This window comes from Hyla sarda, chromosome 4 (assembly GCF_029499605.1).
Source record: "Hyla sarda isolate aHylSar1 chromosome 4, aHylSar1.hap1, whole genome shotgun sequence".
NCBI classification, from domain to species: domain Eukaryota; kingdom Metazoa; phylum Chordata; class Amphibia; order Anura; family Hylidae; genus Hyla; species Hyla sarda.
Window position 1 is genome coordinate 174,921,650 of NC_079192.1, and position 24,537 is coordinate 174,946,186.

Consider the following 24,537-nt stretch of genomic DNA (forward strand, 5'->3'; position numbering starts at 1 on the left):
AAATTATTGGACAGGATCAGAAGCAAAATATCACAGACGAAGGCAATAAATGTTTGACTTTTATCAGTTTTTTGTAGCAATTCTCGTACACAGTTTATGGCCATTTCTTGCTTAATACTTGTGAATAAGCTCTCAATATCTAGGGAAGCCAGAATGCCTCCCTCATGCCAATTAATTTAATTTACTCTGCTCAGGAACTCATTAGTGTCTTTAACCATAGTTGGTATTTCTTTTAAGAGGGGACGTAAAAGCCAGTCTGCATATTGAGAGACTGGTTCTGTTAGAGACCCCACCCCGGAGACAATGGGTCTACCGGGTGGGGCCTCCAACGTTTTATGGACCTTTGGTACAAAGTACCAGCATGGATAACTGGGATTGGTAGGAAGCAATTTAGTAGCTATGCTATGAGAGATGGTTCCAACCTCAACATATTTTCTGAGGAGGGTTTGTAATTTTGATGTTAATCTAGGGATAGGATTTTCTTTCAACAATTCATAATTATTTCTATCGGATAATTGGCGCTCTGGAGGTAATATTGTTCTGTCATTAGAACAACATTACCTCCTTTGTCCGATTTTTTTTTTATAACTACCCCTTTTAGATTTTTTTACCTTTCCAGGGCCTATTTTTCTTTTTTTGTGAAGTTGGGATCGTCTGTTGGATACCTCAAGGCTTTGACTTCTTGTAGGACTTTCTTTGGTAATCAGCACATTCCATTGAAACCAGGGATGGACAGGAAGAAAATCCTGCTCCGCAATGAAGCTAAATGGATCCTTCGCATGAATGCGCAAGGTAGTCTTTGCTTGAATGATAAGCTAGATTTGGGAGTATTCTTATGATGTAATATGCAGAAGATAAGATTAGAAGTAATCGCATTGCATTTTGGTATGTTTTAAAAAAATTAAGTCCCTAGCACTTTTCTTGTGCAACACACCTACATGGTGAAGTCAGGTATGACAGGTGTATAACCGGCACTGACGTGGCCAGGAGGCGTGGCCTGGTGAAGTAGCTCCAAGCTACGAAACAGCTGTTGCACCATCCTGGGGAGAGGTCCCGGCGTCACCGCCCGGTGCAGATCTAGCTGCACCATGCACCTTGTACAGTATCACGAATAAAAGCAACGTTTATACAGCAGAAGCTTGGTGAGTGACCTTTCTTTTCTCTTGGAAACATTGTAATTTACAAATCTGCTTAACTTTTTGGCACCAAGTTTTCCACGGGAGTACCCCTTTAAGTCATGTCAGTGGAAGAAACCCAAGAAAGTTCAAGTATTTAGTTATAGTTAAACTGTCACTAAACTCAACCCCCCCCCCCCCCACACACACACTAACCAGATGTGCTGGCTGGTAGTGCGGGGGACGCTGATCAATATGCTGCCTACCATGTCCGGATCCGTCCCACCGTTCGCCCGTTATCTTCATTATTCTTGATATGCAAATGATCTTCTAACTGGCATGGTCGGGGTTACAAGGCTCCATCTGGCACTGTGACGTCAGCGCTGCTCGTCCGCAGCACCTCCCGGCTTATGAATATTCATGCCCTCCTTTTCCTCCTCGCACTGTACAGGACTCCACTGCGCTGAGGCCGCTTCCGGGTGTACACAGGAAGCATCACATGTGCAATGGAGTCCTGTACAGAGCGCGGAGGAGAGGGAGAGGCGGGAGGGAGGGCATGAATATTCATAAGCCGGCGGCACTGCGGACGAGCGGCGCTGACGTCACAGTGCCAGATGGAGCCTTGAAACCCTGCCCATGCCAATTAGAAGATCATATGCCTATCAAGGATAATGACGATAATGGGCAAAAGGCGGGATGGATCCGGGCATGGTAGGCAGCATATTGATCAACGCCCCCCCCGCACTACCAGCCAGTACCTCTAGTTAGTGCAGAGGGGAGTTTAGTGACAGTTTTCCTTTTAAAGGTTTGGTTTAAAACCTTATACCCAGTTGTGTATTGTATTTGTGTTTTATAAAATCTAAGAAAACACTTTGGAAACCCCCCCACAAACCTTATACCCTATAGAAGAAGAAAAGACAAGGAGAGGATTCGCTCCGCTAAAGTTTATATGGCCATATGGAGTTATGCTTTAAGCTCTCAGTCTACAGGAGGCAATATTTTACTGCCACTTTACACAGAAATGCATTTAGAAATAGAATTCCTGCAAACACACATTAAAGGAGGACTAAATAGTATGGTAAACTCTGGTGGCATCTAGTGGGTGCAGAGAGTATAACGTGAAACAAAACAATGGGATTAGATGGTTTTGAAATTGGGATTTGGCCGTCTCTGGTTTACAATGGGAAAGCAAAATTACCTACCAATTCAATATACTCGGTTGGAAAAAAAAAGTAACGTATTTATTGATATCCACAAACACTATTGCAACTGAAAGAAGAATGAAATCGAAAAGAACCTGTTACAGATTACAAAGTAAAATATTCTTTTCAACCCATGATTAAAGAATATAAATAAATGTTCTGTCCTTTGCCATCTTCCTTAACTGATTGGTAAATCTACATATTGTGAGGATAACTTTAATATGTGACATTAGTGTGAAAGGTTACAGCTACGTGTGACAACCTGCATTAGGGATGTGGCGTCAAGCCTGTTACTTGCACTGGAGCATAGTGTCTATAATTCTACCACGTGTAATTCTCCATCCTGTATCTGATCCGGATTACTATCACCTGTCAGGTAAGGGTGACTGAGAGCTCAGAGAATCAGGGAAACAATCCTTACAGTGCACAATCAGCTTCAACATACTGCTCAGACATACGTATACATGCTCACACAAACATATATAATAAAAATAAGAAGCTTTTATTTAAGCAGTGCATACTGCCACAGTAAATACTATACATGCTGTGAGAAAGTGACAAGAACGGAATTCAGGGATCATTATATTTCCCTCATGTATCTGTCATGTGTGCACACCCAGTTTCCAAAAGGGCATATCCCATCCATGCATAGCTGGGTGAAGTATATTGAATCCAGGAAATAGTTAAAAACCCTGGGAAGACTGAGGTTGCTAGGGAATTTGGCAAGTCCTGTTATCGGCATGAATTTTTATGGCAGGTTGGTAGTGGAGCCTTTCTACCCCTTCCTGGGCCAGTCCAGATTTTAGGTGCGGCAAAGCATCAAAATGAGTGCTAAAGACAGCTAGTTTTTGGACATTAAAATAATGTGTAGCTCAGTCTGCAAAGCTGAGGCTGTGAGGAAACTTGATCCCTGCTGGAAGAGTGAAAGCCTGAGATCTGCTAGCCTTTTTTGGGATACCTGTCATCAAACCATATTTTCTAAACTAACTCAGATTATATTCACTAACTACTCCGAACACCCCTCCTGCCCTAAAAATTTTTTTAGAGCTTTAAAAAGCTCTGTATCATACCTTTCCCCTTGCTCACACTGTGGAGAAAGTGGGCGTTCCCCAGCAGGGGCGACGTCACTGAAGCCTGCAAGAGCTGTGACTCGCTATGCCCCACATGCACTTCCTGAGTTTGGACTTCTACAAGTCCAGGTGGAGACCAAATTAACTGTTTGGGAACAGAGCAGAGCCACCTAGTGGCAGTTTTTTCAATCACATTAAAAACGTATAAAGGTTGAGAATTTTAACAGCAAGTAAATAGCAAAGTGTCTTATAATAACATAAGGAGCAATATATAAAAAATTTTATTTGGTGACAGGTACTCTTTAACCCCTTTCCGCAAAACGCAGTTTATAAATAGCGCTGCGGCATGGCCATTGCCGTTCAGGCAGATGTCTGGCATTAACTCTTTAGAAGCAGCAATCAAAGTTGATCGCCGCATCTAAAGTGAAAGTGAAGGCTTCCCGGGAGCTCAGTCGGGCTGATCGGGACCACCGCGGTGTCCTGATCAGCTGGGGCGCATGAGGACGGTCCCTTACCTGCAGTGGGGTAACAATAAATTTGGGGGCCCCCCTGCGAGATTTTTTGAGGAGGCCCCTAAGCTCCTCCCCCACAAGGTATGCCACGCCCACGCCAATATACCACACCCATCACAAATTACTCCGCCCATACTGATGTGTACTGCCAAAGGCATTTTCTATGGACTTATGAAGAGCATCTGTAGGTAATTCTTACATTTGTTTTTGCCCCCGAGCAGCAGCGAAGCGGCACACAATTCTCGGTAAGGGGCCCACGAGCGGCAGCGCAGTGCACCATCCCACACACACTCGGGATCAGTACAGGATCAGTAATGTATGTACACAGGGACCTCACCAGCAGAATAGTGAGTACAGCTCTGGAGTATAATACAGGATATAACTCAGGATCAGTACAGGATAAGTAATGTAATGTATGTACACAGTGATCTCACCAGCAGAATAGTGAGTACAGATCTGGAGTTTAATACAGGATATAAATTAGGATCAGTACAGGATAAGTAATGTAACGTATGTACACAGTGATCTCACCAGCAGAATAGTGAGTACAGATCTGGAGTATAATACAGGATATAACTCAGCATCAGTACAGGATACGTACGGGGGGAGGGGATTATCAGATTATACATGTGAGGGGAGGATAATAATGATTATTATAATCCTCCCCTCACATAAATGTAACATCTCCCCCTCACATGTATAATCTGATAACCCCCTCCTCACATTGATAATCCCCTCACATATATAATATCATAATCAGATTATATGTGAAGGGATAATCCATGTGAGGAGGGGGTTATCAGATTATACATGTGAGGGGGAGATGTTACATATATGTGAGGGGAGGATTATAATAATCATTATTATCCTCCCCTCACATGCATAATTTCCTCCCTTCTTACATTATATAATAACCCCCCCCCCCCACATTATATAATAAATCCCCCCCTCACATTATATAATAAATCCCCCCACCCCCACACTATATAATAAATCCCCCCCACACACACTATATAATAAATCCCCCACACACACACACACTATATAATAAATACCCCCAACACACACTATACAATTAATACCCCCAACACACACACACACACTATACAATTAATACCCCCAACACACACACACACACTATATAATAAATACCCCCAACACACACACTGTATAATAAATACCCCCAACACACACACTGTATAATAAATACCCCCAACACACACACTATAATAAATACCCCCCAACACACACACTATATAAAAAATACCCCCCCCCCCCCACACACACACACTATATAATAAATACCCACAACACACACACACACACACACTATATAATAAATACCCCCAACACACACACACATACACACACTATATAATAAATCCCCCCACCACACACACACACTATATAATAAATCCCCCCCACCACACACACACACTATATAATAAATCACCCACCACACACACACACACACACACGCACGCACACTATATAATATATCCCCCCGGCCGTGTGGGGACTGAGAGGAGGAGAGGGAGACTCTCTTTGCTCCGCTCCTCTCTATGATGCCGCCCGTGACGTCGCACATCACGTCACGTGACCATCTCCCAGACAGCCATTGCGCTACTGGCTGCCTGGGGATGAGTGACGGCAGCGGCGGCAAACATAAAAAGGTTGCAAAAGGGGCAAGCTGCTTTTGGGCCCCCAGGAATTACAGGGCCCGGGGCAGCTGCCCCTTTTGCCCCGCGTTAAAGACGGGCCTGGGCACACAATTCTTTCATGGGGCCGGGGCTAAGGGGCCCCAGCCTAGACGGCCCCCCCCCGCACCACCACTGCTTACCTGCCTCCTCCGCATCCAATTGCCGAATGACTGCGCCATGCCTGAGATCCAGGCAGGAGCAGTCGAGCGGCGATAACACAGTGCCTGCAATCTGTACAATGCATGTTATAGTCCCCTAATGGAGCTATAACAATAAAAAAAGTGAAAAAAAAAAGTTAATAAAGATGATTTAACCCTTTCCCTTATAAAAGTTGGACTTACCTCCCTTTTCCGATTTAAAAAAAAACCTGTGTAAATAAAAATAAACATATGTGGTATCGCCGTGTGCGTAAATGTCCGAATTATAAAAATATATTGTTAATTAAACCGCAGTCAACGGCATATGTGCAAAAAAAAATTCCAAAGTCCAAAATAGAGTATTTTTGGTCACTTTTTATACCATAAAAAATATTTATAAAAAGCGATCAAAAAGTCTGATCAAAACAAAAAACATACCAATAAAAACTGCCGATCACGATGTAAAAAATGAGCCCTCATACCACCCCATAAGCGGAAAAATAAAAAAGGTATAGGGGTCAGAAGATGACAATTTTAAAACGTATTCATTTTCATGCATGTTCTGATTTTTTCCAGAAGTAAGACAAAATAAAACCTATATAAGTAGGGTATCATTTTAATCGTATGGACCTACAACGTAGAAATGGAAGCCCCCAATAGTAACAAAATGGCGTTTTTCTTACATTTTGTCGCACAATTATTATTATTATTATTTTTTGTTTCACCATCGATTTATGGGTAAAATTACTGATATTATAAAGTAGAATCGGTAGCACAAAAAATAAGCCATCATATGGATTTTTAGGATTGAAAAGGTTATGATTTTTAAAAGGTAAGGAGGAAATAAACTAAAGTGCAAGAACGGAAAAACGTTATGTCCTTAAAGGGGTACTCCGCCCCTGCTGGGGACCCCGGGGATCGCTGCTGCAGCACCCCGCTATCATTACTGCGCAGAGCGAGATCGCTCTGCACGTAATGACGGGCAATACAGGGGCCAGAGCATCGTTACGTCACGGCTCCGCCCCTCGTGACATCACGGCCCGCCCGTCAATACAAGTCTATGAGAGGGGGCGTGGTGGTTGTCACGCCCCCTTCCATAGACTTGCATTAAGGGGACGGGCCGTGATGTCATGAGGGGCGGAGCCATGATGTCACGCTGCTCCGGCCCCTGTATCGCCCGTCATTACGCACAGAGCGAACTCGCTCTGTGCAGTAATGATGGCGGGGTGCTGCAGCGGCGATCCCCGGGGTCCCCAGCAGCGGGACCGCGGCGATCTAACATTTTATCCCCTATCCTTTGGATAGGGGATAAGATGCCAGGTGCCGAGTACCCCTTTAAGGGGTTAAATACTGGTGTTAAGATGCCACCAGTATAGTCAGGGAAGACGCTTTATATTTAGTGCTTTAAAAAGCAGGATTTATGTTTGTATTTTATGCCTGACAGTAGAGGCTTTATTTTGTTTTTCGTTGGTGAATAAAAACAAAAGCCCTGTTGCGTGGCTCTACAGATTTAATCTCCCCCAATGCATCCAGGTGCTTAAAAGATGGAGGGCATTACCTGTACGCCCTCGGCATTTAAGATCACCGCCGCTTGCCGGACGGTGATCGAAACGGGATGTCTGCAACAGGATGCCATAGCAATGCCTAAGACCCCCCATAATGGCTACCGCCACGATTAGCTGGTTATAATCACAAATTTTCCGGGCCAATGGGGTCACTGGTGACCCGATGGCTCGGAAAATAATGGTGATCGTTGCTGCCTGAGACAGCACTGATCACCCTAAAGGGATAGGAGTGAGGAGGCAGGGGTGCCACCCCTCCTATCCATGCGATTGGTCAGTCAGGAGCGACTGGCCAATGGCAGATCGGGGGCGGGGCAGTTATAGTTGAGTTCCCCTGCTCTCTGCCCACCCACGGTTGTCCAGGCAGAGTGGGGAAACTGTCACATACCGGGGGAAATGTGAGCGACGCAATCCTCAGGCGGCAGTGATCTGTCCATACAGCAGCCTTGGAAATCTATGCTCACAGGTTACTGGCATACATTATAGTCAATTTGAAAGCCCCTCTGGCCCCACCCCTTTTGTTGTGAAGCCCCGACCAAAAAGTGGCATGGAAAAAAGAGCATGAAATATTAGCATTTTTTTTAACCAAAAACTGGTATAACCAGACAACAGAGAATTGAATCTTGTGCCACTGCCCAGCATCACATCCACGATAATATACACTGCTCAAAAAAATAAAGGGAACACTTGAACAACACAATGTAACTCCAAGTTAATCACACTTCTGTAAAATCACACTGTACTGGAAGCAACATTGATTGATAATCAATTTCACATGCTGTTGTACAAATGGAACAGACAACAGGTGGAAATTATAGACAATTAGCAAGACACCCCCAATAAAGGAGTGGTTCTACAGGTGGTGACCACAGACCACTTCTCAGTTCCCATGCTTCCTGGCTGATGTTTTGGTCACTTTTGAATGCTGGCGGTGCTTTCACTCTAGTGGTAGCATGAGACGGAGTCTACAACCCACACAAGTGGCTCAGGTAGTGCAGCTCATCAATGCAACCTGTGACAAGAAATATGAGGACGGGATATGAGGTCGGGATATGAGGACAGGATATGAGCTTGAGAGATGAGGATGGGATGACAACAATACATGAGGATGGGATATGAAGTCGAAAGCTTCCTCCTTTGTTGATTATCTCCCCAACAAGGATTAGGAAGGAAAAACCAGGCAACGCCGGGTACTCAGCTAATATATGGACTTTTTATAAAAACATGATTTGTAGGATAAGCCATTTAAAATACAGAAGACATTATCACTGGAAGTTTGCAGGTAACCACACAGCCTGAAAGGGGCTATTTTGCATTTTTCCTGCCAGGTGAGGTAACAGTAATAAAATAATGTAGCATAAGTGTTCTTATAGTAGGCTTGGCAGGTTAGTAATACAGTCTTATATTTTATTCTAGAAGAAACAAGGTAACCTGTGTTCATGGTGGACTGAAGTGGAGCTAGTTTAACATATTAGTCAGTGAAGACTTAATCAGGCAAAAACTGTGTAATGTAGGGCCAATAAGGAGGTAAGAACAGATTCGCAAGAAAGAGGACATATCGAAAGCAAACATAAATGGAAACAATATTCATTGTCAGTATTCTGCAGGTTAAATAATGCTAGTACCACGTTTTATGCAGCTAATTACCCCCATCTGTTTAAATCTTTACAGGAGTACCTGAAGAAATGGGATCAAACCTTATGAAATATTATTATACAGCCAGAATAGCCCAGCTTACTATGGTTAATGCATCTCAGGGAGGCCCTTTATGAATGGATTCGCCTGGAGTCTGACTTTGTTCGACTGCACTCTCTTGCTGTGCTTATATGGTCTGTTTCTCCTGTAGCCCATTTACTTCCTTCTTCTGCTCTTGGGGTCCTTCTTGCTCCCTCTCTTAGTTGACAGGTACGCTTCCTCTTTTCTTTGCATTTTATCCCTTCTCCACTCACCCCTCTGCTTCTGAATCCCACTTTTGTTCCAGGTCTGCTTTTTTCTGACTTTTCCTGGTGGACGGATTAGTATTTAACTATTCTAGCAAATTTTCAAGTCCAGAAAAAGTTGGTCTCTGGATGACTTCCAGACAATGCCATCCTCCTCAGTCTGAAGAGCTGTATCTAACAAACAGCAGAGCTTCTTATGGGATAGTACGTGATACATTAAATCACACTGAGTGCTGAATGAAAAAGTAAGAGGCGGTTATGCTCACCTTTTGGGGTTGTGTGTTAGTCACCACCACCTCTTACAGCATGTAGGCACGGTGAAGCCACCCGGGTATCGGCGATATGGGAACCCACCCCGATCATAGGCTGCAATGGTAGAAGAAACTTCAAAAAGGATCCGGGCATCAGCAGCGCAATCCATGTTCAAGGACTTCACAGTACATGTGGATTAGTGAAACTGTACATTTATTGAGCCAACAAGCACTGTCTCTTTCTCAATGTTAAAATGGCATATGCAGATTAAAAAAACACAGGATATTTATAGCTGAAAAAAGCGCCAAAATAAGTGATTGACAGGTCTGGGACATGTTCCTCCTCTTGCTGAAAAACACATTCTGATGACGTGTGGTGTAGATCATGATTGACAACTTCACTTGTTTTGTCCATATGTATAAAATAAATCATTGAAAATTACCTAAAGTTTGTGGTTAATAACTATCCTAGGGTTTATAGTGTGTTGGTACAGGTCCTGGCAGTGTTTGCTCTTGGTTTGACATTTCCATCAGGGGATTCCTATCTTATTTATTAGGGAGTAGGTCAAATAATTATATATTACAAATGTACTAGTCCTCTCGCGCATAGAAGTCAGTGTGCGGAGGGCTAGTCATGATTTTGAGCTATAGTGCAGGAAATCATTGCGCTACAGGGGCACGGGGAAGTTCGCGCATGCGCCTGCTGTGAATAAACAACAGATCGAAGACCTGGGCAGAGTTCTGATCTATGGGGAACTGCAGCGCTGCGGGAAAAGGTTCTGTGCGCCAGCTGAAGGTGTGTGACTGATGCACTGTTAGCGGGTTCCAATCTGAGGGGGACTGCAGCGATGCAGAAACATGGTATTATGCGCAAACTTCTTACCAAAATCCGCTACACGATATTACCTCTCAAGCTCCCTATACACAACTATCTTTACGTGCTACATGCGCTGTGTACATCCTCATTAACATTTTACATGGTGCAATATCATAGTCCGCAGACCCCAGGTAGTGTCACCACAGGCCCTAACACATCCTATATAGTTTCATAAGACGAGTTACATTTAGAGCCATCCTTCCCAACACTCCACCCTCAGCCACTTGCACACCATAGCCAGACCCCTGTGCTCTTTGAAGCCCCCCAGTCTTCAAGCATCAAGATTGATTACTGTCACAACCGCCTAAAAGAGAGAGAATGTCTCATAGATCTCTCAGTGAAATCCATCATGAATGAAACAGGGGAGGTCCCTCAATCCAACCCCAAAAGAAACACTACCAGCATGAACGTGGATCTTCCAAAACTATTTTAAGAACTGGAACGGCTGCTTAGAAATGAGATCCAACATCATCTGGATTTCAAATTCATGCGCATATAGATCAGCAAAAACATAGTCCCAAGAGGCCTACATCTGAGACCCGAATCTGCTTTTAAGAACAATGAACAATTTGTTATGGAATGGGACAGCATGATACACGGCTTCACAATAAACATCATGCAATGCCTTTGCGAGAAAAGGGAGGAACTGTGTAAAGACTTGGATGATAAAAACCGTACCATCACTTCCACACTGGAAGCACACAAATTGGATCAGAAGTTCACTAGGATGGATAGACTACTAACCATCAGGATTCTAAATGCCGAAAAGGACACTCTGGAAAAAAGTCATCAAAATTGAGTAGGGGCATGAATGATTAGAGTACTAACAATGTCAAATATTGAAAAAAAGAAAAGTCTGAAACCTTGGATACGGAAGCTCTAGGGACAACAAACCCACAAGACCAAAAATGAGAGAAACAGGGATCGCACAAGATCCCACAGAGAAAGAGGAAGAGCTTTCATGAACAGCAAGTATCATAAGAATAGAGAGGGCCCCAAGCCAAAGGGAAATGACAATTCCCATCCACCAACACACCTGGCCTTTGGACCACAAACTCCAATTAGGAAGAAACCAAGTACCACGGGCCATAGACCACAAGAGGGTGATGCAAATAGGGATAACCGATATTCTAATACTTCCTATACATCTGTCCAGAAAGAATATCCATTACTATCTAGGAAACTGCTGAATAGAAATACAGAAAAGGTGACAACACAGCTACAGGATGAAGTTTTTATACCTCATCCCAGGGACGAATTGCCTATGGAGAATAAGGAAGAAGTCACCATTATATCACTGACTGATGACCCAATCAATAGTCTTCTGCAGTTCGCTAGGGAAACCACATCCCTAGCCCTCCCTCCAACATCCTTCCTCAGTGTCGACCAGAAGAGCGACACCCTAAGCACCTCGATCCATGAAAACTATGGACCTGAAAACGACTTAGTAAACATTTCAGTTCATCTCGACTTTGGGGAATCCCAGAACCAACCAAGTGATGAACGAAGAACCACACCAGAAACTGAAAATCGAATTACCCCAACTTTTTTAGACCTCCCCCAAGTCCTCACACCAGTTCCTAAGTACCACTCAATAACGAAGATCAACAAAAAGAGGATACAGAGGCAAGAGTAGAAAAACTAAGTCTAAAGAAACCGAAGAAAAACAAGAAACTCCACTGAAAATATTCAATTTATCCACACACATGTTGTCGCAGGCTGAAAGGGAAGTCCTCAATAATGGACTTTCTTTCTGCTTGACTGATAAAGTTAATGATTTCTTTCTCTTTCTAGATCTGAACTCCTACGTGAGGAAACTTACCCTGGCACGCCACTTCAAAATTGCAAAGAAGAATCCTATGGAGAAAACCAAAACCACAACGGATATCACAAGAATACTTTTATAATGTACAGTATCTCTTTCATTTTGAGACATAAATATTTCAGTTTTCAGGACAAAACCTATATCCAAACAACAGGCACAGCGATGGGGACAAAAATTGCCCCATCCTTTGCTAACCTCATGGGAGGATATGAGTCCGAATACATCTATACTGAACACCCATGGAAAGAATACATAAAATTCTATAGAAGATACATAGATGATCTTCTGTTCATCTGGAATGGGACTGGGGAGGACTTTACAACGGTCACGGAACATCTGAATAAGAACACCTGGAACCTATCATTCTCAGGAAAATGCACTGAATCGATAATAGAATACTTGGATTTAGAATTGTCATCAGAAAATAGCGATATCATCACCAGAACCTACTTCATGAGTGCTAATTGCAACAGTTTCTTAGATTTTAAAAGTTGCCACTTCCAGAAGTGGACGAAGAACATCCCTTATGGCCAGTTCCATCGTATTTGTCGTAACTGCACCAGAACAGCAGATTACATGGACCAGTGTCACATTATAAGGAACAGACTAGCAGAAAAAGGCTATCCCGGAACCATCATCGAATCAGCTTAGAAGAGGGCCCTGCACAGCACACCTGGAGCTTATAAACAACGAAAAAAGGAAGCCACAACAGAGAAAGAGAACAGTGACATCAAATATAACTTCATTACGAACTATGCAGCAGGTCACTAAGAAATAAGAAATCCGATAGAAAAGCACTGGAATATACTACTATTGCACCCAGTCTTAAACAAACTTATCCCCGAGAGACCAGCCTTCACCTACAGACGAGCTAGAACCATCAAGAATATAGTAGCACCGAGTTGTCTAAGGGAAAAAAACAGAGGTTAAATAAATACTATTGGCAAAACCACAGGCTGCTACAGATGTGGAGTCAAGATTTGTAAACTATGTGCAAATATTAAACATGGAGCTACAACATTCACCAGCAACAGTACAAAGGAGACCTTTTCCATAAATGCGAGGTTAGACTGTACATCTACACATCTAATTTATCTCATAGAATGTAACTGTAAACTACAGTATTTTGGTAGAACTATTGAACAACTTAAAACCAGGATGAACAACCACCGTCACAATGTACTTCACAAGTTCGTAAAACACAGTGTGTCACGCCATGCTATGGAAAGCCATAACAGTGCCTTCACAGCCTTTACTGTAACGGCCTTAGAGCAAATACCCGAAATTGCTCAGGATCATTTTGAGAGTCTGAGGAGATGGGAATCTTTTTTCGGATCTAAAGGATGGACACCCTCTACCCCCATGGCTTGAAAGAAGGGATCGAAAATGTATAGAAACGCTCATTGGAGTAACTCATAAACCCCGATTCAACATCTAATCACATTACATTTCCCTTCTGGTAAAATATATCCAGTACCCTCAGAAATATGATACATAGAAACCAAACATATATACAAATGTTTAAAAGAGCAAAATGTATCCACTCAACATTCACCGGCCACTGTAATAATTCATTGATCAGTAGACCAGCTAGGAGACCTCATCCAGTGCTGACACATATTGAATTCATCAGCACATAAGTCTTTCATTCACAAATAAGTAAACACCACATTTTAGAACTTTCCCCTGTGAACATTGAATATGTCATACACCTAAAGCCAGTGCATGCGCATAATACCATGTTTCCGCAGTGCTACAGTCCCCCTCACATTGGAACACGCTAACAGTGCATCAGTCACACACTTTCAGCTGGCGTATGCGCACAGAAACTTTTTCCGCAGCGCTGCAGTCCCCCATAGATCGGAACTCTGCCCAGGTCTGCGATCTGTTGTTTATTCACAGCATGCGCGAACTTCCCTGTGCCCCTGCAGAGCAATGATTTCCTGCAATACAGCTCAAAATCTTGACTAGCCCTTTGCTCACTTCTATGCGCGAGAGGACTAGTACATTTGTAATATATAAATATATGACCTACTCCCTACCTAATAAATAAGATAGGAATCCCCTGATGGAAATATCAAACCAAGTGCAAACACTGCCAGGACCTGTACCAACACACTATAAACCCTATGATAGTTATCAACCACAAACTTTAGGTAATCTTTAATGATTTATTTTATACATATGGACACCACAAGTGAAGTTGTCAATCATGATCTACACCATACATCATCAGTATGTGTTTTTCAGCATGAGGAGGAACATATCCCAGACCTGTCAATCACTTATTTTAGCGTTTTTTTCTGCTATAAATATCCTGTATTTTTTTAATCTGCATATGCCATTTTAACATTGAGAAAGAGACAGTGTTAGTCTCGAAATGCGTTTGTTTGTTGGCTCAATAAATGTACAGTTTCACTAATCCACGTGTACTGTGAAGTCCTTGAACACGGATTGCTACGCTTATGTCCGGATCCTTTTTGAAGTTTCTTCTATCATTGCATCCTCCTCAGTCTGAACTTTTCCATTCTGAACAAGTATTTTCTTTTCTTCACTCCCTAGTTCCAGGTAGCATGGCCACCTCATCCAGTGTTTTGGAAAATTAATTCTGCTACTCCCCCCCGCCGTACAGGTTGGTTGTCTCACTTATATGTGGTTCTCAACACACCACCTAAGGACCGAAAATTGACATTTATGCTCCAATGGGAGGAGGATTTCCACCTTACCCTGTCCTTGCCAAGTTGGCAGGCCTGCTGCGAGGCTGTGAGTAAGGGGAGCTGGCAGGTGTCTCTGATGGAGACTTCCCTCTGGACAGGTTTTAATATATCTCCCCCATATGTTTTGTAAATGGACCAAACATATCACAAGTAGACTGCATTCAGTGTATTAAATACATTTGGGGAGATTTATGAAAACCTGTCCAGAGGAAAAGTTGCTGAGTTGCCCATAGCAACCAGATTGCTTCTTTATTTTGCACAGGCCCTTTTAAAAATGAAAGAAACAATCTGATTGGTTGCTATGGGCAACTGGGCAACTTTTCCGCTGCACATGTTTTGATAAATCTCCCCCATTGTGCCTGCTGGGAGCACATAGTGATATATTAGCATACTCTTCTGCTTATATGCTGACATATACCGACAAAACTTGCCTAACAATATTTGGCACACTGATATTGCATTATTGGCCAGAGCTAAGAAATCTTGTGCCAAGCACAAACATCCAGAATATAAACCCACACGCAATAAGTCTTCCTTCTATTCATTATGATGTGAATATGGATTTTAAATGCACAGAGAGGTACTGCATTGAAACAAAAGCGGAGTTTATCTTGAGGAATATTCGTAGGGAGATTCCAAGGGCAGCCAGCGTTCATTAAGTTGGCCCTAGGACCTATAGACAGCAATGTATTTTGTGCGGATTCAAGCTGAAAGTGCTTGACTTCTAATACATTTTCTTAAAGTACGTCATGATACTCCGGCCCCGTAGCTGTGACCAGGCAGACTCCGAGGCTGCAGCGCTACGTGCAGCTCCCAGAGGTGGGTGCTGCATGCGAGAGAGCGGGAGTCCCCAGTGGCGGGACCCCTGCAATCAGACATCTTATCCCCTATAGCAGATAAGATGTCTTAGGGCCGGAGTACTCCTTTAACATTGTTTCACTAATAATTTTATACCTATATGGCTCTGTTTGCATTTTGCTTACGTTGGTGGTCTATGTTGGAAGGTTCCCCCTACCTAGATGTCAGAAGGAAAGCTGCTAAATATACCATATCAAATATAGAAAAACTGAGTAGACCGTGCTTTCCTTTTCTGCAAAAAAAAAAAAAAGGGATGAAAATAAATAGCAGCGGGGGGCGTGGCTTGCCGCGAACAGAGATGGCCGCCTGAGCTGTGAGCTCCGTAAACCCTGAGGCCATTCATTCGCTTAATTTGCACTCCCAGCCTGTGCTCTCATGCCGAGGGGCACCCGCCGGCGCCGGAAGACCCCGCCATCCTGCACGGACCCTCAACAGCTCCCTGGGGCCATTACACGCTACCTGCGCCAAGTCTCTGCCTCAGCCCCGGCCTCTCCTCCGGCATCACCAGGCCACGAACGCGCGCTCCGTTCCCGCTCAGTCGGCCCTGCGGTGGTGCGCTCTGCTATTAGATCGGACCTGCCCAGCTACCCTCCTGACTCTACGGGGACCCCTGCACCATCACCTTTGCTGCCGCTGACTGCTCCGGACCTCGGTGTGCTGCCTGGAGGGACAGTCTGCCCGCCATCTTCCTCTCCCCCTGAGGTGGGGGTGTCTGCGGGGGACCTGGGCTCCATTCCTGTGGATTGCTGCACTGTGGAGGTAGGTGCCTCTCCGGCCCTGTTTCACCCCATACCTCCATCTGGGACTGCCTCTCCTCCTCTGGACCCCCTCATAACAGCCTCGGCCCTGCTAGGCCCGGACCCCAGGGACTCAGAGCATTCGCCTGGAGCTGTGCTGTTTAAAGGGCCATCACCTCAGTTCCTCCCCCATACCCAGACACAGGGCTTGTCACCTACAGTCCCCTTGGCCTCCTTCTCGGCTCCTCTCGTGCCTGGGCCCTCTGCTGGAGTTCCAGGTTCTGACAACCTTGTAGCTGAAGTTGCTAGGACTGATCCCCCTGAGGCCCTTATCCCTTGCACCTCTCCTAAACCGCAGAGGACTATGTCTGCCTCCAGGAACTCGGCTGGGCGCCCTGGGGCACCCACCCCTCGGAACACACTCACACAGCCTCAGGAGGCTCCTTCTTTGTCTGTTGCGCCCGGTGGCTGGGAGGATGGCCTGGATTCTGAGTTGGAGTGTTCGGGGGTCCCTGCTCCTATCCCGGCTACCCCTGACCTCTCTCTATTGCTTTCTCAATTGCCGACAAAGGGGGACTTCAAGGTTCTTATTGCTGAAGTCAGAGAGGCCTGCAGGGCCGAAATAGCGGATATGCGCCAAGATCTCCAACATGTCTCAGGCCGAGTGGACGACTTAGAAGAAGCTCATGACTCTACTAGGTCCTACATTGCTAACCTGCATGAAACCGTCTCTGCTCAATCTGTGTTTCTGGGTGACCTGCATTCGCATGTGGAAGACCTTGACAACAGGGGTAGGAGAAATAATATTAGGGTCCGTGGATTGCCTGAGGCTACCCGGGACGAAGATCTTCATGCTACTCTGGAAGCTATCTTCAACTTGATCCTGGGTGAACCCTCGTCCCACAAGATTGCACTGGATCGAGCCCACCGGGCCCTCCGCCCTCGCCCTACCTCTGGCCCTCCAAGGGATGTGATTTGTTGTGTCAATGACTTTCAACTGAAGGAGAGAATTATGGCTAAATCACGCACCCTTCGGGACTTTGATTTTGATGGGGCACCTATCCAGCTGTTCCAGGATCTTTCCTGGATTACCCTACGTAAGCGCAAGATGTTGCAACCTCTCCTGTCATCTCTACGCTCGGCGCAGATTCCCTACAGATGGTCCTTCCCGTTTGCTCTCCAAGCCCGTCGGGATGGACGCTCTGCAGTTCTACGTTCACATGCTGACATCCCGGAGTTCTGTGCAGCCTTTGATCTCCAAATCCCGAAGCTTCCTGACTGGGCTCTACAACCCCTTCCCCCTCCGCCTCCTCCTGTATGGCAGCCAGTTAGAGGGAAACGTTGTGGAGGTGGTGGGGGCCGGCCTGCTCAATCCGCATCTGGATCACGTCATGACCCTACCTGAAAAATATACTGGAACTAAGTTCTGGGCCCACACGTTCTGTGACTACTTGTTTGGTTCTCATTTCACCTGGCGGGGTGCTGTGTTCTTTTACTTGCAATTTACTATAGTTGTCTTTTACTGCTGCCTCTAAAATAACGGGTGCCCTTCTGGCTCCCTTTGTACAGTAGGGATTTGGCATGGCCTTTGGGTGGAAGGGGTTTCTATTCTTTGGTGTGACCTCCCTCTGATGCGTACTTCCACTTCCCCCAATGAGGCCATGACAAATATAGTAACGCTGTTGTTTATTCTTCTTGCATTATTGATATGTTTTACTAAGGTCTCCTCTCTGGCTCTAGTGCCAGTGGTTTGTTTACCGTTTTGTATCCCTGTTTGTCTTTCCCTTTTGTCCCCCCCCTTTTGTGTCCTGCTCTTCCCCTCTCTTTCTGAGTCTCCTCCTGTTCTTTGTCTCTGCTCTTCTTTTAGGTCCAGTACTGAACGATGGTGGTCTTTGGACTCGGGCTGGCCCGCTGATGCGTTTTCTACTTCTCTGAGTGAGTACTTACCATGGCACCTTCCTTACACCACACCTACCCCTCATGGCTAAGTGCGTTTCCCTGAACGTGAAAGGCCTTAACTCCCTCTCTAAAAGGCGTCTCCTACAACGGGAGCTGGTGGCTCTCAAGGCGGATATTGTCTATGTTCAGGAGACGCACTTTGACAAGACGGGCTCCTTTCACTTCCTACAACACCTTTACCCTCAGGTATACATGGCCTCCTCGGACAGGAAGGTAGCGGGAGTAGCTATCCTAGTCTCACGACACTGCCCCTTGCAGGTTTCCTCCTCCTTTGCTGACCCCTCAGGGCGGTTTGTAATTTTATGTGGCACCCTTGGGGGGAAACCTCTGCTACTTTGTAATGTTTATGCCCCGAACTCTACACAAATCCCCTTCCTCCGACGGGTCTTGAAGCGATTGTCTGCATACCCAACCTCCGCCTGGCTGCTGGGCGGGGACTTTAACTTGGTTTTTTCTCCCTCTGCCGATCGCTACTCCCTAACGGACTCCCCACCACCTGCCCCTCAGTTGCGTCTCTCTACGCTTTTTCGTCGGTTGGTTCGTTCGGCAGGGCTCTATGACCTCTGGCGTATTAATCATCCATCCGATCGCTCTTTTTCTTTTTATTCCCACCCTCATAAACTCCATACGCGAATTGACTATTTTTTCGGGAACCTCCCAATGCTGCGTATGCTCTCCTCTGCTTCCATGGAACCTATCTCCTGGTCTGATCATGGCCCTGTTCTTGTGTCTTTTTCCCCTTTCACTTCTTTCTCCCGCCGTTGTCATTGGCGTCTCAATGACTCCTTGCTTAAAACTCCTTCTTCCCGGGACTCGATCCTGCATAGCATAACTACTTACTTTGCGGAAAATGAAGGCTCTGTGTCCTCCCAGGCTGTACTATGGGAGGCACATAAAGCGGTGGTCAGAGGCCATTGTATTGCATTGGGCTCTAGACTGAAGCGAGATGCCTTGGCCCGCTCCCGGGAACTTAAGGATCAAATTTCTGCCCTGGAAGCTCTCTTACTAACTAACCCTTCCCTCCCGGTACTGAGGCGGCTGGTAGTTGCACGGTCCCAATTGGGTGACTTGGCCCTTCATAAAGTTGAACGTCAATTGCTTTATGCCAAACAGAGGTTTTATGAAAAGGGCAATAAGGCCCATACAATGCTGGCTAGACGTTTAAGGGATCGTGCGGCTGCTCAGTCTCCTTCTGCCCTGAAGGATGCTGCGGGGACATTACACTATCACCCTAACACCATCTCCCGCCTCCTCCATGACTATTACTCCAAGTTGTACTCTTTACCCTCACAACTCCCCTCGGATCCGGGAGGGCGTGACGCTGTGTTGGAGACGTTCCTGTCCAGGTGCAGCCTTCCGACTCTCTCTGCGTCTGACAGGGAGTCCCTGAACGCTCCCATTGTATTGGAGGAACTCACTGAAATTCTCAAGTCTCTCCCATCTGGGCGCTCTCCAGGACCTGACGGATTCACCTATTTATACTATAAAACCTACTCGTCTGTCCTTCTTCCTCGACTGGTCCCCCTGTTCAATTCTTTTCTACGGGGGGAGGGGATTCCGCAGTCCTTTTTGCATTCCTTGATTACGCTGATTCCTAAACCTAATAAAGACCCACATGATTGCTCCAGCTTTAGGCCCATAGCCCTGTTGAACTCGGATCTGAAGTTGTTCTCTAAGATTTTGGCAGCTCGTCTCTGTTGTTTCCTCCCCGCCCTTATTCATAAGGACCAAGTGGGTTTCATCCCCTGTCGTCAGGGAGGCGATAATACTAGAAGGGTTGTCAATCTTATAGATATTGTTAACAAGCGATCTGAACAGGCTTTAATATTGAGCTTGGATGCCGAAAAGGCTTTTGATAGATTAGGCTGGCCATTCATGTTCGCCACTCTACAGAAATTTGGGATCACTGGTGACTTCCTCACTGCGCTGCGGGGTCTCTACTCCTCCCCTACTGCCTCTCTCAAACTCCCGACTGACTCCTCCCCTCCCTTTACCCTTTATAACGGCACTAGACAGGGATGTCCGTTGTCCCCACTGATTTTTGCCCTTTGCATAGAGCCGCTGGCGGCTCTGATCCGGGGGAGTTCGGATGTCTCTGGAATCTCCCTTCATGGGAAGACCTTTAAGATTTGCCTTTTTGCAGATGACGTTTTACTTACCCTCACTAACCCTCTCTTGTCCTTGCCTGCGCTGTACAAACTCTTGCATGAATATGGCTTGGTATCGGGCTACAAGGTCAACCTTTCTAAATCTGAAGCAATGTCTGTAAATCTCCCACCCTCTCTGGTCTCCCTACTTCGTTCTAACTATTCTTTCCGCTGGTCTCCCTCTGCCATTAAATATCTTGGAGTCTCCATCACCCCTACATATGCCTCGCTCTATTCTGCAAATTTCCCTACTTTGTTCAGAGAGCTACGTTCTTTGCTAGAAAAATGGAAATCGCAATACATATCCTTTTTCGGGCGAATTGCTGCGGTTAAAATGACTATCCTTCCTAAATTACTTTATTTTTTCGAAACGTTACCGGTACGGGTTCCGTTGGCTATGCTACGGTCCTTTCAGTCGGCTATTTTCCGGTTCATTTGGGACGCTAAAAGACATAGGCTCCCTATGACGGTCATGATGGCGAACCGAGTTTCTGGAGGTCTGGGGGTCCCAGATGTCACAAAATATTATTGGGCCGCACACCTCCGTCACCTAGCTGCATGGTCTACTCACTTTGCTTATAGTAAGTGGATGGAACTTGAAAAATTGTGGTTGGCACCTGTCCACCCTAATTCTTTCCTATGGTCCTTTCCGCTTCCGTCCCCTGCATGCACCCTTTTAGGTCCTATGTCTTTCACGAGATATGTCTGGACTTATTGTTCCAGGCGATTCCGACTCCTGTCCCCTTTCTCCCCAATGCAGTCTTTTCTCTACCACCCTGACTTCCCTCCTGGAGGCACCTCACTTATGGTTCGGGAATGGGGCTCGAGAGGTTTGTTCTGCTGGGCTGATGTGGTACATCCTATTACTCGGACTCTTCTGTCTTTTGATGACCTGAAATCTCGTTGGGAACTCCCAGCCTCTGCGTTCACTCACTATACCCAGCTCCGACATTACCTATCCTCTCGGAGGGGCTCGCTAGTGGTTTCGCTCCCTACGAGTTTTGAGAGGTTGTGTAGGAGTGGACCACAGACGAAGGGACTGCTCTCGAGTATTTACTCCCTTTTAATCTCCCCCGTGGACGGAACCCTCCCCTCCCATCGTTATATGGGTCGCTGGGAGGAAGTCCTTAACACTTCTATTACAATTCCTCAGTGGAGGGTAATTTGGGATAGGGCTTCTCGGGCCTCCATATGTACAGCTTACAAAGAGACACAATACAAATTGCTCATGGGTTGGTACCACACCCCTGTCCTCCTCAATAAATTGAACCCTGACATCCCCCCGCAATGTTGGCGTTGTGGTGTGGGACTGGGGGACACTTACCATATATTCTGGTCCTGTCCGCTGATCTCTCAATTTTGGGTAATGGTGCAGCGGCTTATCCGTGACATATTGGGAGTCGGGGTGCCCCTAGACCCTTTAATCTATCTCTTACATTTGTCGACTAGGGCCTTGTCTGGTCGACCATTTAAGCTATTTCTACACATCATCCTGGCAGCAAAAACTCTCATTGCAAAACATTGGAAACAGACTTCCCCCCCGTCTGAGGGTGAACTCCTGGCCCGGGTCCGTGAGATTCGCTCTATGGAATCTCTTACTGCCTCTTTGAATAACACTATCTCACAATTTCTTTCAGTATGGGACCCATGGGACAGATTCACGGATAGGCAACCTCCCTGATCTCTTAGCTCCTTTTGGACCTTTTCCTCTCTTCTTGCTTCTCTCAACCCACTTTCCTATTTCTTTGTACGTTTCCTTTTCTGTTCCCTCGCCCCTCTGTTTGACGTTGTTGTCTTAGTCACCCTCCCCCCCCCCTCATGTCTTGGACTACTTGATCCAAATGTGCGGTTGTTAACTATAGCATTACTGTGTCACAGTTGTGACTACCTGACTTGATTGTTGTGATTTGAATTATTACTTGCTTGCATTTCTCACTTACTGTGGGGTACGGTGTGTATTTTCCTGTCTGAATATAATAAAAATTTACAGTTGAAAAAAAAAAAAGAAAATAAATAGCAGCAGTATATACAAAGAGACAATCTTTTGGTGTATGCTTGGTGCATGGGGCCTGGACACGACAGAGGTATACATCAGAAAATTTGATGAACAGAACATTTGACTGTCAGAAAAGTAATATACGAACCAAAAGCAAATACCAAAAAATCATTTAGTAGCTGGGTTTTGTATTTGCATATCTGAATGTAACTTTAAGGTGGATTTCCTGACAGTCTTGACCTAGATCTCTGATAGCCACCATCTGTGGGCAGTCACCATCTTCCTGCTCTCAGCAGATTTCTGACGCTCAGACGGCTAAGGCTGTCAGATCTGTGTCTTTCATCCCTGTGATGGGGCTTAGCCACTCCCGAATGATTTAGAACATCCAAAGCTGATCAAAGCTATAGCACAGCTAGCTATAAACAACTTTAAGTCACTGGAAGAAATAATATATATACACCTATATCTCTACAAATATATATTAATATATATATATATATATATATATATATATATATATATATATATATATAACAAAAAAATTGGAGAGCAGTACTCCTAAGAGGAAAGCAGCAAAATGGTGGGTGCAAGTGGTCTATGGGACCTCGGTCCTAGGTCCAATAATGTAGATTCCAATGAAAGCAACTGCAGCACATGGAGTAACAAAAAATGTTGTAGCTTTAATCCAGCAATACAAAGTACAATGTTTCTGTGGTCTCACACCACCATTTTCAAGTCAAGTGACTTGAAAATGGTGGCGTGAGACCACAGAAATGTTGTACCTTGTATTGCTGGAATAAAGGTACATCATTTTTTGCTACTCTGGTGCGCTGAAGTCGCTTTCATTGGTATAAAACATACAAAGGCTAATTAGTAGTGAAAAGGTTTCCGATACAAAATTGTGGTAAACCATAACTTAAACGGTGTTTTGATGGGTCAGACTTAAAGGAAGTCAGAATACTTTATTTACAAATTGGCTGCTCCCTTTCTCTGATTTTTCTTTGCTACCTGTAGTAAGATAACTTTTCAGTGCACTGTCGATGACCCAGCTTGTTAGACCCTGGAGATTTTTCTTCCCATTTCACATGACATTTCTGTTACTACATCCTTGTCTGTCAGCAAAGGTTAGCAGATGTCCTGAAATAATTAATATTTCTTTTTCTTAGACCTGTATTAAAAGTTACAAAAAGGCAACAAACAGTCAACGAGTAGTTTTGACCAAGTGTTACATTTAAATTGAAAAGGAAAGTATAAAAGAATACTATTCTACTAATACCAACTTTAAGCTACTAGTCCAAGGAGAAAATGCACAAGTCACTGTAATGTCAACTCTGCTATAGCTAAATAAACACAATGAAGCCTACTATTAAGAGCGTAACAAACAACTTTCTATAGTTTGGCTCAGTTTAAAAAATAGCTTACATTCAGATTACCAATTCTATTTTGCAGAAGGATTCACCACTTCAAGTGCAATGAACATTTAATAAAAGCAAGAACTTGATATTCTTAATAAGGTCTAAAATACTTCAAGCTCTGTTAAAACTTGGATTTTTTTTTAAATATTATTTTTAAGACATCTAACTCAAGAAGTAAACAGAGGTTTCTCAAATATAGTTTCCCAATTCTGAACTGTTCTTGCAAGGGCCTTTGGTTTCACAATAGGTAGATCATCATCAGATTCTGTGACCTTGGGGCATGAAAAAGAAGGCTCTATAACCCCTGTATTTGAAATCTCCACATTTGGAAGAATACAATAGGGTTTATTAGGTGATATGAATGGGAGTTGCATTGTCACTGCTATTTTATAAGAAAATATAGGTAAGCGATAGGTAAGAAGGTTGCAATACAACATTTTCAATCATAAGAATTCCAATATAGTTAGGTCACCTTGCTTTTAGCCTTGTAATAGATAGATCATTTTTAGTTATGTTA

General features: G+C 44.7%; 1 protein-coding gene across 1 annotated transcript in view; it reads right to left on the reverse strand.

The window, feature by feature from the left end:
• The window catches only part of NR2E3 (nuclear receptor subfamily 2 group E member 3), a 96,414-nt gene extending 72,681 nt beyond the window's left edge, over positions 1-23,733 (reverse strand). Inside the window, exon 1 of the mRNA XM_056572799.1 lies at positions 23,614-23,733. The gene's annotated coding sequence lies outside the window, so the exon portion shown is untranslated. The remainder of the gene's footprint in view (positions 1-23,613) is intronic.
• Between the last annotated feature and the right edge of the window lie 804 nt (positions 23,734-24,537).